Below are 12,604 nucleotides of genomic sequence, written 5' to 3'. Positions count from 1 at the left end.
CCAGTACCCACACAATAAATGCTTTACCCCTTTAGAATGGCACTTAGTACTTATAAAAAAAAAAGTTTAATCTCAGTAAACATGGCAGTCCTTGAAAAATAGGCCAAGAATATCCTAAATGTTTGGAGTGCTTTAGTTTAGACAATCACAAGTATGAAAACTGTTCTACCTAGAAGTCTGCTAACCTTAACAACGGCTGTCTAGAGACAGGTACTAAACTGCTGGAATAGAAATTGCATTGTAAGGTGCTCTGTATGCTTCACTGTCCTTATATTAATCCAGTTTTCTTTCAAGCTGATCTGGAAAGAATATCTGAAAGCTGATTAATTCTTTTATATAAAATCTGTGGGTGCTTTGGTAGTATTAAATAATGACCGAACAGTAAATTCTGACCTGTATTCATTGGTTTATGTGATATACTAGACATTTTTTGACAGTGGCCAAAAAACCACATACATCTCTCCCACACTCTCCTTTCTTCTCTTGCCACTTGTACCATACCAGAGTGCTTGATACTTGTTGGGATTTGGGGGGCTGGTTTGTTGATGCTTTTTAATAACAAAAAACACACAACACACACATGGAAAACCTTAGTGACTATTTGCAGGCTTTATCTAGTCACTGTCAGTTTAAATACTATGTTAGCAACGCTGCCAAGGATAAGATCAGCTAAAAATATTTAGTAGGTCACAAAAGCCTGCTACATGAATGTAAATAAAACTGAGGTAATACATAAGTATATGGTAATGCACTGAAGTATATTTCTTTCAGAGTTGTCCTAGTTTAAAAAAAAATTAAATCCTGTGCTGCTACTCTGTCCTTCCTTCCAGTATATGCATAGGCAAAGTCTGGATTATGTGAAGATGCTGTAACTTCAAAAACAAACATCACATTTGACTGGAGTTAAACCTTCTGAAAAAAAAAAAAAAAGCCTTTTTATCTTTTGAATGCTTCAAATAAGATCTCATAGAAATGAGACAAAACAGGTTTTATGGTTCAGCCACATTTAAGACTGGGTCAGCTGGTCTGTAGAGAACCCACAGAATGTATTTCTATAAAAGAATGCGAGCGGAAGTGGCAACAGCTGTGCTTTATTACAAACCTGAGGCTGTTTAAATACAAAACTTTCTTTATGCCTTTAGGTTTCTGTAGCAATCTCTGCCATTCTGCGCAGCAGATAAGTAAACTCCCATTTTCACAACAACAAAATATTTGGTTTAATCAAATTTGTCTTTTTCTGTGTTTCACCTAAACAGTTAAGCCCAAATTAACCCCATTTCTCACATATGCCACTTTCCTTTATGCCCCAAAATCATATTTTGGAATCACCTAGCCTAATAATATATGAACCAAAAAATTGCTGGTAATAAAATTGCAATCATGTCTTTTTCATTCAAACCCCTTTAGTTATCTCAAGTATTCTTAGCTAATAAAACACAGATCACCATCATTTTAAAAACAAAAAGCTGTTTAAAATTTTAAAACAATTATCTGCTCTACTATCCCAGAGGGAGAATTTATATTGTTCTTGGTCCTGTTCCATAGTCAACATGAAATTTCCAAGAAGAAACAGGGAGAAATACTTCAGTCCAAGAAATTCCTTAAGTAATGACTCATTTTTTGCACACATTGATAGAAGATCCCCAGAAGAATAAAAAGTATCCTCTACCAAGTAAATGTACTTGTTCATTTCAATAATACAATGAAATTAAGTCAAAGTAGCTTTTACACTGACATTTTAATAATGGAATTAGTAACTTCTAAACTCAGTTCTTCAAAATCATCCTGCTTGAGATTATCTACTTCTCTTTGGTTTTTGGGAGTATTTAATAAAATATTAATGTATTTAACTTTCTTCTTCAGTTCACTATCTTCAAACAAATAGGAGTGTATGGGGGAAAAGACCATGTATACAGATATATTTGAAGATGTGAATATAAGTTAATGTAATAGTGACTGAATGAGGTCAATGTGTCAAATAAGACAGTCAAATATTTTTTCCATTAAGAATTTTTTTTAAATAATTTTAATTAGGTTTTGCCAGGGCTTTCCAGACTCTTATTTTATAAATACCAGCTACTTAAAAGGAAATATCTAAATGCCTATATACTCACACATATAACCTCTTTATAAAAAGACAAGAATTATCAGGTGAATTGGTTGTTATAGGAATTACCCCATACATGCATTTTTCAGTTAATGCATTAATAAAGTTTGCAAAACTCTTCTTTTGAATGGGTAAGATCAACACCAAGAAATGAAATAGGCAATGAACTATTATGATGAGGTAAAGGAATTAAGATCTCATACAGCATTCCCTTAAAACTCTGACAATAAACTTTTATTCCTACACTGACAAAAAAGAAACCCCAACTAAATAAAGAACCCACAACCAAGGGAGCCAAACATTCCATCTAACAAGGCCTAATGCAAAACTGAAACAGGAAATGTTTAAACAACAAAGTGTAAGTATCACCCCAGATGTTTAGAATGGAAGTCGGCATTGGCACCATTCCAATAATTATCTTTCAATGGTTTCGTTTGGATTTTGGTTGGGTTTTATTTGCTTGTTTTACAAAACTTGCAGAGTACTCATATCAAGAAAGAAATTAAAGCAATCAAAACAAAAATCATGCATAATTTTAAGTGCAGCAAGTGCTGAACTTTCACCTTTATTTCAAAAACAACCTATTACAGTCAAGTTGCAGACTAATTCTGCCATTGGGATGGCCTGTTTATGCATTTTTCAGGGATATCATGGCTACACCTAGTCTAAGTGGCAGAACTGAATACTTCTTCAAAACACGTTAAAAATTTCTGAAAAATTTCAGGGTCAGGAAAAGTCAGAAGGACGAGATATAATAAAAGTACAGAGCAAAGAGAGTTCAGGAAGTGACAACAAGAAGGCAAAAAAAGCAGCATTTCAGAATGCCTGGCTTCCCAAGATCTATTTCAACAGCAGCTGGCCTCCCTGGGAGCTCCTTTATAATGAAAATCTGAAGTGGAAACTGTTCAATATTCCAAAGTTCATTTCTATAAAAGAAGTAAACTGTAGACTGCTGATGAAAGGGGAGCTGGGCTTCTGGCAATAAACAAAAGAGAGATGACCTTAATCTCAGAAGAAGACATTCAGAAAACAAAAAAGTGTTATTTCTAGCAGCTCTTTCTCATTTATCTTAATTATTTTCTCTTTGCTTTGCTCAAAAATGATCATAGTGGAAAAGTCCAATGTTTTCTCTAAAGTACTACTAGTAACAGCAGAGAGTTCGCACTTCTAGAAAAAGCAAGCCTTATCAACAGGTATGTTATCCTTCTAGGCACTTTTACAAGTTTGCTTATAATACTTGGTAAAGGAAAATACAGTCTTGCTCTACAGCTCAGACACACTTAATGTCTTTTTAATTTTATTTAAGATCTTATTAGTGAGTAGTTGGCAGGACAACTGATTGTCTTTATCAAAACAAAGTCAGCATTATTCCAAGTTTCAAAGAATGTATTCTAGCTGGAAATACAGATATCTAGAAGGAAGTCTTCATGAAGAAATATCTGAGGTATATGACTGCTTCTCTTTTCTCACTGAAGAAATAAAAAACTGGCTTATTTCTCCTAAGCTCTGATGAATCCTAAACATGAAAACCTCAAGAAAAGACATAGTGAAAAACAAAACTATAGGTGAAAGGTTAATTTATGGTATTCATAAAATCAAGAGAGTTCTCAAAAAGTTACATATTCACCACTGCACCACACATTAACTGAATTATAAGCAGGGCCTAAAAAAAAATAAAAAATCAGTGTTCTTACGGTACACAAAAATTTCAAATTACATGGATTTCTGTCCTGATGGTGGAAAACACCAAATTTCCCATCTCACTGAAGCTGATGTGTTAAAACCAGTCACTGTTCTGTTGTCCCATCCCTCTGGTTAAGACAAGGCACCTAGTATCTCCTCATTGAGTAAGCACTGATCCTTCCCAGAACGATTAAACAATTAACACAACAACTAGGAACAACATTGAGACAACATGAACAGCCTGTTCCACTTAGCAGCATCAGTGTTTTAAATATTTACATTCAGATTTTGAGTATGAGATTTTGTATGAAAAATATAATTTTTATAAAGAACAGTTGTATTAATAGACCCAATTATTTTTTCCCCATGAATTTAAAGATGAAGAACTACAACCTGTTACAACGTGTTAACTGACAAAGCTACTGAATTCTGCTATAATCTCCCTGAAAACAGACCTATAATAAAACATCTAGCCTAACTAATCCACAGCAAATCTAGCAGTGCATTTAAATACAATTACCAATAAAAACTATAAAGGGAATTCAGTCTGTAACATTATTTCATTCACACATTGAGTATTTTGTCTGTTGGCACAGCTATCCTTTCCCATTCAGAAAGTACTGTTCAAACTGTATATTGACTTTCCCCCCCCATTCCCTGAGAATTACAGAATAACCTCATAGGATATTTCATGCTGTAAGACAAGTCAGAAAAAGGGATGTCAAAGGATAATTCATATTGTTAGGGATGTCAGGAGGTTTGCAGTCCAATCTGCTGAAAGCTAAGACATTTGGTCAGGTTACTGGGGGCTTTATTTTTCAGTCTTGAAATCTTTCAAGAAGAGAAAGTGCACAACTTCTCTGAGTAACCTGTTCCAATGCTCGACTGAACATATAAACATCTCTCTTTGATTTTTACAAACAAATTAAATTTAGCAGCTAGTAAGCTGAAGTGTATTACTCATATTTTATGGAAAAGAAAACCAATTTCATGCGAATCTAATGCAGCAGTAAATTCAAGTCCATGTCTAACAACTCTGTGTATTGGCTTGACTAGGAATAACTAATAGTAACGCTTCTGTTCAACTCCTGCTGAACTGGAGAAAATTGAATTGTCTATAGTAAAACAGGATGTTTCCAATAAAGCTATAAAAAAGATCACTTATCTCATGACTAAATCCTGATCTCTGTGCTCCAAGCTAACTCATTTGCATGGCACCAACATATCATCTGTCCACTATATGTCAATTATAAAAACATTACGCAAATAAGGACAAAGAACTTGTCAAATATGTTTATTTATGTTTCTTCATCTTAAAATACTCTATCACATTAATTATTCTGTCTGTAGTGCTAACCATAGCTCAACCATGTCCCTTATCTCAGGCACAAAAGCTACTAAGTTATTGCAAATACTATTTTACCACATCCAAAGACTACCTTATGTAAACAAAACTACCATGGTGCAGTGGCAACTCCAATAGTTTTATCCAGATCTCAATTCGGTGAGATGCTTACATCATCTTTTTGTAAGTATTTGTCTCAAGAGGTTGTAGCAAATCCTTGAGATAAAATGAAAGAGATTAGTATGAATACAAACAAAACCCAAATCATCCATTATTTTATGTGCCAGCAGCACAGAACCCTGCAAAACTTAGCTGAGTTAAGTAAAAATACAGGATATGCTACAGTCAGAATGGCTGATTTCTCTGCATAAATAGAACTATTGAGGTTGCTTGGCATTTCTATAGTTCACTACCACTTACAACTACGTCCAAGTGTCCTGTGTGTCCTTGCTTTCTGCCAATGCATATAAAACATATACTTACATGTCACATCAAAAAATTTAAGATTTCAATTTTTAATAAGGAAAACCACAATAATTTTTCTTCAGAAAATGTTTGTGACTATGGCTTGAAGCCATCAGCATAGACAGGCTTCGAGTTATTCTATGCTGTTTCATTTATCTCTGAAAATGTAACAAAGACCAACCAACTTCTAAGAAGAAAGTACCGCGTGGTTTCAGTGGAGAAGAACAAAAGCCACCTTACAGTCTTTGAAGAAGAATAAAAATTGAGACCAATGTCTGCTAAAAGCACAGAAAAAGTGACTGGAGACTGCAGAAAGGAGACTAGACTGGGCTGACATAGCAAATCAGGATGAGGAGGCTCCAAGGAATAAAGGAAAGTAAATTGAAGAAAAGCTGATAGGAAAAAAGCAAGGAGACAGGACTGGGTGAGATATAAAAGCAAAACTTGGAATGGTCGAGACCAGGAATAACTAAGACACTCAGACCAGCTACAGGACGAAAAAAGAGCTGTCATTAGGATACATATAAACGATGAAGTGAAAAGGACCATGCTTACAGAAGTCGTGCAAAAGAGCCCTCATGCACCACAACACATTCTAAAGCCTACAGTACAAAGGACTTCAGTCTTGCACCACTTTTCCACTACCCAAGCAAATGCCCTACAAGTGACACCATTCTGTTTAACCACTGCTGTACATGAAAGGGACTGCAGTCCTGTAATATCACTCGTGATGGTAGAAGTTCAGGAGCTTTTTGCAAAGGATTAAACTTTTCCCATTCTCTTTGTAACCACTGTAGGTCCAATACAGTAAAACGATAAGAAATTTACTTGGAGAATTGTTTTTTTTCTGCATTTGCTTGGTTGGTTGGCTTCTTTGTTTGTTTGTTTTTAATTCCCTAAAATTTAATTTTCTAGGTTTTAAGGACATTTATGGGACATGTATGCATATTTTACTTCACAAACAACACAAAAGAACATTATTAAGGTTACTAAATCAAGTACTCAAAAGGTGTAAAATGACAAACTGTTGTCTGTGCAACCATAACTAACTTCCCTTGAGTGTTTTTGGTTTTTTACAATACACTTAAGTAGACAGTAGACAGACTTCTTATTCAGTTACCTTGCCACTGAAGATGATACAGAACTGAAGGCAGGTAGGACTTGTTTTATCTACTGAAGAACTGAGCTTGCAGAAAGAAAAAGAGACAGGGGCTCTGCAATATGCCACAAAGACTTTAATGGCTAACATTTTCTCTATTGTAGTTTCCTTCATTCCCCTTAGTGCCATGCAGCAAGCCATTTAACCTAAAACTTCCATAGTTTGTAATTGACAGTAAATTACTCTTTTCCCCATTCACTCTGCAGATACACTCACAGATGTGGAGCAGCCAGGACTGTTATAAAAAGCAGTAGCAGGTATAACTTGAGCAAACATAATTACATGAATTGTAAAAATTTCAAACTGGACACCAAAAATGAGTGAGTACTTTTCACCTAACCCTCTTTGTGCCTTTCTTCACCATCTGCATAAGTGTTGTCTCACCTTAGGTAGTGTTTGATAAACTACTAGTACTTTGTAGGGCATTCTGATCACATACTGATAAGCACTTTGGCAAAGCTCACACAGATGTTATCAGTTCTGTCTTCAAAGCAGAGCTGAGTAACACTGAATAAATAAATCATGGGCTCACACAATGATCAATGAAAAATACTGAATTCTCTTAAGTGAGCTCAATCTATCCCATGCAGTGAAAGACAGGATTCCTGTGGAAAAAAAAATAGTATGTGATCATGTAATTAAGACTGTACCAGAAGTACATGCTCAAAAAGGCACTTAAAACCCCTTTATCCCATAACCTTAATAATGTGGGATTTCTCTAGAAAAGGTGTTTAAGACAGACACTCAATTTAAAATTCCATAAAATCAAGTAGGTTCTTGCATTACCACGAAGCTGTGTTGAGGTTGCATTACTTTTTAGCACCACTTAAAAGTGAAACTGGAAATTTCTTGCTGGTTTAGAACAGCATTGTGGATAATACAAATATGGACCAGGAAGAAGTGTTTTGCTTAGGTTATTTTTACTTTTTGCAAAATTTAGAGATAGAAAAGATCTATTTTTTTATAATGTCAACTATTGCTAAAGAGAAAAACTAAGCAACTGATAACATATATTTGAATGCAAATGACCAAATAAAAGATTCATACTACCAACAATTTTCAGAAACATTAAGGTGAGTTCTTACTAAAGAAATTTTGGTGCGTTATCATTTATAGAAGAACATGGACCAAAGATCATATTTTCACAGAGATCTGTACAGTATTTGCACTACAAGGACATTTAGAAGTTACTAATGGTAGATGAAAAAAACCTGAGAATTTTTATAACTTCCAGTTATTTCAGAAAGCTTTCTCCTGTCTTATGTAATTTCAAGGCCTGTGCTGATGATTTTTAGTGGTTTACCATTCTATACAAAAGAATGAAACTAAGTAACATATTGTTAATTCCTTCTTAGATACAGCCACCTCTGCACAGGTGGCTGCATTTTAAAGGCGTATTTTTCCCTAAGTCGTACAGCCTAGTAATTACATAATGGCTTATTTTTTAAAACGTTAACAAACCTTTTTTAATGTGCTTTAATATAACTGTATTATAATATTGTTATATAACTATGACTGTGCTAGAATATAACACTCGAAAACATTCACAGCTCAGAGGTCACACTTTACTTTCATTACTAAATGGAGCATAGTTGATTAACTGCATAGATAATCTCCCGTAGATTTCATAAGCAGAATTAAACAGCGCTTCATAGAGCAGCTGCAATTCCTAAAGAGCCGCTCACCGAGGTGCAGGCTCAGCCCTTCCAGGTGCCTTTAGCGGAGCTCAGCAATGGCATTTCTGCCCTCACCGGCAGGTTACTACAGCCGCCCCCAACTACTGACATTACGGAAACGCGGCGCTGAAAAAAGGCACTATTACCATTTTACAAGGAGAAAAGACAGTGAAACGCTACCATTTTTACTGCAAGAAGGTGCACTGAAAAAAAAAAAAAAAGCCAAACCAAAAACCAACACCCTTTTTAGCCCGTCACCACTAAGCACACCCAAAACGCAGGTAAACCAGCGTACGGCGCAAGGCTGCGGCTGCTCCGGCACACAGACCATGGTGCTGAAATGATGCGCTGCAAGACCACGGTACGGACGCGTTTTTACACACGCTGCCAAAATCCATCCGTGCGCCGTAGGAAACCGCGCACGAGGCGTCCCCTGCGGCAGCATCCCGGTCCCTCGGCCGCCGGCATCCCCCCCGAGCCCACGACCGGCGGGGACAGCCCTCGCCGGGGGATTACCCGGGGCAGCCGGCCCGCTTTCGGCAGCCCGGGGTGCCGAGTAATCCCGTGCCCAGCGGGCAGGCTCCCTGGGAGGGGGCGGCTTCCCGCTGCCGCCCCGCTCCCCGCGCCGGGAAAGGGCCGCCGCCCCCGGCCGCCGCCAAGGAGGGGTGCTGCCCCGCCGCCCCGCACCTGCCCCAGCTCCCCGCCTTCCCCCGGCCGCGCCGGCGAAGTTGTGACTCCCTGCCGCTGAGGGGACCCACCCGAGGCGGTGCCCGCTCCCCAGGGCCGCTCTGCCAGCGCCGCTCGAACGCGGGACCCCGCTGCGCTGCGCGGGCGGGGGGCGCCCGCCGCGCCCGCTGCCGAGCCAGCCCTGCCCTACCTGCGCAGTGCCACCGCACGGCCGGGCTGTCACCCCGCGCCGCCCGCACCTCCGCTGCGCACCGGGCACGTCTCGGACGGCGCTGCCCGGCCGGCGCCGCTGGCTCGGCTCGGCGCGTCCCTGCCCGCTCGGCAGGGCTGACAGCCGCCCGCGCGCCCCCGCCCCGGCCGCGCGCGGGGCCGCCGGGGCCGAGCGGGGCCGAGCGGGGCGCGGGGAGCGGCGGCGGCTGATTGGACGGGGGTGATGTCACTCGTGCGCGCGCCAGCGAGCGGGAGCGCGCGGGAGCGGGCGGTGAGGCGGAGCGGGGAGCGAGCGGGAGCGGGGGCTCGGTGCCCGGTGCCCCCTGTGCCCGGTGCCCCAGGCGCGGGAGCAGAGCCGCGCTGGAAGCGGTGTGCGGAAAGCGGCGTGAGGAGTGCCGCGGGGCGGAGGCGCGCACCGGCCGGCAGCCCTGGCTGCGGTGGGCGGGAGGAAAGGGGCCTCTGCAGAGCGGGAGGGGCGGAGGTGAGCAGGGCCGGGGGCGAAGGGGGCTCGGCATCCCTCCGTCCGCGCCCGTCCCGTTGGCCCTGACACATGCCTGCAGTGGAACAGCACCCCGCCCTCTGCAGGGAGCCTGTGCGGCACCGGCTGCTGCTCTGCAGAGACACGCTCACCCGTAGTGACGGACACACAGGCACAGATTGATACAGGCACGGACACACAGACACAGGCACAGATTGATACAGGCACGGCCACACGGGCACAGGCGTGCGCGCTGCACGTGCCCAAAGGGCGGGCGAAGCCCAAGTTAAGCTGCTGCCCCTATCCCGAGCGTGGCTCTCAGCTGCGCCGGCATCCACGGACCGCGTCTAACAAGAGGCGGGAGGCGGGACAGACCGCAAGGATGCAGCTGGGCAAGAGTCGTGATGCTCGGGATACCCGAGGGATGTGCTCGGCAAGGCCAGGTTCAAACTTCCAATCCATACTCTCCTCACAAACTAGGAGAATGATTTTGAAATTACACGATTTGTCTTCAGCCTGAATTTATTTTCTGAACTCTGTGTCTTCTCTGTAGGACCATATTTCTTACTTCTTTTTCATTAACACAAAGACTAGCTATTTATTTTTAAAGTATCTACTTGTCCCTTGAGCCCCAGTCTTATGGTATTTTCCACATTATAAGTTGCAGAAATCAAAACTCCCAGAGGAAAAAGAAAAAACAAATATGGGGCTTGCTGCATACCCCCTTGTAGAAAGCAAACAGGTCCGGAAAAGTGGAGACATGATCCACTGAAAATTCATGAGCTGCCAAATTTGTGACGACTGCTACAGGAAGGACTCATGAGGGACAGAACATGGAACCTAAGAAACTTTGGGACACGAGTTCATTCTGTATATGAAATGCCATTTTTGATGGCAGTAGGGGCTGCAACCATGACACTTTATATTTACAGAGAGTGACAGATAAGACACAGTTACTAGCAGGTACAGCAGAAATAACACTTGACTAGGTTGCACCACCTGCATGACAGTAAAGACCAGAGAGTGAAAAACTTCAGCTAGTCCAAGGCCCTGAGACTCCTTGTTTCTTTATGATCAATTCTTATGGTGGGAGTAACACCAAAGCAACGTACATTTCCCCTTATGAAAAAATTAGGTTCCTGCAGTTCCTTTTTTTCCCTGACACTTGAAGTAAGAATGGGAGGACTACTTCACTTATAGCTGTCATCTTGGATAGTTCTCACATGTCTGAAATGATTTGAACTCTAAAACACAAGATAGCACTGACTTTGTGGCTTCACTGTTTGCTGATTGCACCAAATACGGTTTTGTCAAGTTCAGTGAGCTCATATTCTCACGACCATATGGATCAGAAGCTTGTTCAAGAATAAAAAAGATGGTTCATAAAAAACCTCAACCAATAGATTTTCATTTAGTCATTCCAGAGTTGGAGGTTTAGACTTGGGTCTTTAATTCCTGTATCTTAATCCAATACTGACCATTGTATGTGTACACAAACATTCAGAAGAGGAGAAGAGCTGTCACTGTTGGTGTGCTCTCAAAGCAGCAGGGACAGAGATTACATGCCAGAAAATTGGGAGAAAATTGGGTGGTTGCAAAAGTGCAGAAAAAAATGGGAAATAAAGATTGAACAGCATATTAAAGTAAACAGGTTAGATTATGCATATTGGCACAGTATCTAGTCATTAAAGAGAAGGCATTTGAAGTATTAGAGAGCTTTGAATCTCTGGCACAGACCTCACATGAACGTCAGTTTTTAGATACCTTAACTGCTTTCTTATGGTGAGGACTACAAAACAGTTTCAGCCCTTGCTAGGATTTAGAGCAGTCTTAGAACTGCTCTGAATGGCGTTGTTCATTGCCTCAGGCTGCATTTGCTGCTAGGAGCTGTAAAACACAAAGTCAGCTCTAGGATGAGTTGTGCAGAAGGGCTGTGGCGTGTCCCCTCTGATGTACAGCATGGGCTGCTGTGTACTCTGCTACTGTGCATTTAACACTTACAGTACTCTTTGAAGGATGTTCCTCCCTAATATTCAGTAATCTCAGTTTATGATTTCATTGCCAGAAGTTAAGATGGCTGTCTCACACATTTTGAAGCAGGGTATTTTTTTACTTAAGTGTACCAGTGGGTGTCTCTGCACTGCACAGAACGTCTCTGTCTCCCCCTTTGCTTGATTCAAATGTCCTTTGCTAGAGTCAGGGAGTCAGTAAGGCACAACAGGAACAGAAAACATGCTAAAGGCAGAAACAGAGTGCTTTCGGCACCCTGTGCATTGTAATCATCAGCTGCTCATTATTCCATAACACTCTCCTTACAATCTATGTGTATTTTAGTCCACATACATACCTACATCCCTGGGTACTTGATTCCTGTCAGGGATTTGCTCCCTAGCTATGTCTATTTCATCCTTATGTTTGAATCCCAAAAGTCCTTTGGGATCCAAACATAAGGATGAAATAGACATAGCTTCAGCCTGCAGCACTTATGGAGGGACAGCAACCACTGACCTCACTTCATATATTTTACAATACTCCTAGGATCCCCCATGGGAGGAAGGGGGGGAAGGGAAAATGAAACAGGGACAACAGCTTTCTGTTATTGTAATAAAATGGAGACAGAGGCTAGCATAAGCTTTATATACCCCTACCCAGTACCAGCAATCTTTTAGAGGATTAATGAGATTAGAAGCCCCTATTCTTTTGCTAATGGCTGTTTATTTGAAAAATGGCTTTTCTTGTAAACATACAGAAATGACCATATGTTACTCCATACTCCAGTGCTGCCTTGGGATAC

General features: G+C 41.0%; 1 protein-coding gene across 1 annotated transcript in view; it reads right to left on the bottom strand.

The window, feature by feature from the left end:
- CNTN1 (contactin 1) overlaps positions 1–9,459 on the bottom strand; it is a 210,486-nt gene extending 201,027 nt beyond the window's left edge. The window contains exon 1 of the mRNA XM_036400229.2: positions 9,313–9,459. The gene's annotated coding sequence lies outside the window, so the exon portion shown is untranslated. The remainder of the gene's footprint in view (positions 1–9,312) is intronic.
- Positions 9,460–12,604: the final 3,145 nt, after the last annotated feature.

The sequence above is a fragment of the Molothrus ater genome, chromosome 5, assembly GCF_012460135.2.
Source record: "Molothrus ater isolate BHLD 08-10-18 breed brown headed cowbird chromosome 5, BPBGC_Mater_1.1, whole genome shotgun sequence".
NCBI lineage: Eukaryota > Metazoa > Chordata > Aves > Passeriformes > Icteridae > Molothrus > Molothrus ater.
This window is presented reverse-complemented; position numbering and strand designations above follow the sequence as displayed.